The 1005-nt window shown below is 33.2% G+C and overlaps 1 protein-coding gene across 1 annotated transcript in view; it reads right to left on the reverse strand.

The window, feature by feature from the left end:
* The window catches only part of RPGR (retinitis pigmentosa GTPase regulator), a gene marked incomplete at both ends in the record, with an annotated part of 40061 nt that overhangs the window by 5178 nt on the left and 33878 nt on the right, over positions 1 to 1005 (reverse strand). The gene's annotated exons all lie outside the window — the stretch shown is intronic.

Here is a 1005-nt window from a genome sequence, read left to right on the forward strand (position 1 = left end):
AATACTCTTGTTGGGAGATACAACGACTCAGGGCAAGAGTCTCAAAACACAAACAGTTATGACAGCCCATTTGATTTAATTCATTCTGCATTAGAAAAAGTAAGACTCTGAAATTTAGTGTGGATAGTTCGACCAGTACAATAAATTGGTCCAAAACCAGTTTACCAGTATGAATGAACACAACAATATCTGCTCTTACCCCTCTGGTTCTTTCAATGTCCCAAACTTTTCTATCTCTTCTTTATAAAGCAAAAAAACAAAAGGCAAGGCAAGGTAGAATACTATTAGATGGGCAAGTTTAGTGAGATTTTGGTCATCCCTTCCAATATATTCCAAACAACAAGATAATGTTCTCTGCTGCTGTTTGTTAACTGCTTGTGGCTTAACCACCATATTCTTTTTCAACACAGCAAGCATGGACAGTTCTGGTTTCTGACTCCCAATAATTTGTATCATCAATATGATATTAAAGGTTTTTCGTCCTCTTGCCACACTTGTCAATAAGATGTATGTTGCCACAGTTTAGAAAAATTGAAACAACTATGCTGTTAACAGATTATTTTCATTCAGGTTCAAGAAGAGCAATCATTCTTCTTCGTAATTTGACAAGTCTAGCTGACAGACTTTTTTCAAATTTACTGTTTCATTCTGACAAATGTTTTAAAATTGATTCACAATGGGTACAAAAACAAAAAAGAGAAGGAAGTCTGGCACAAAAAGTGTACAATATTTTATAAATAATGCCTCAGTAAATTAATGAAGGCCATGCACATCGTATCTGAAAATAATTTTTTTCTTGTAAATGAAAATAAAGTTTTATAACTCTTAAATAAATGGTATACACAAACAGATTGTTAAATTACTAAGTACTCTTAAGTACACACAAGTAATAATTCCCATAAAATGTGCAATCTCTCCAGCATATCTGACATCATATCCCGAGCTGAGTCCACAGTGAGTTGCTCATTTGTTTCCATCTCATTGAAGTTAAAAAAAAAGACAAAA

Source organism: Pterocles gutturalis, unplaced genomic scaffold, assembly GCF_000699245.1.
Source record: "Pterocles gutturalis isolate BGI_N339 unplaced genomic scaffold, ASM69924v1 scaffold19815, whole genome shotgun sequence".
Classification (NCBI taxonomy): domain Eukaryota; kingdom Metazoa; phylum Chordata; class Aves; order Pterocliformes; family Pteroclidae; genus Pterocles; species Pterocles gutturalis.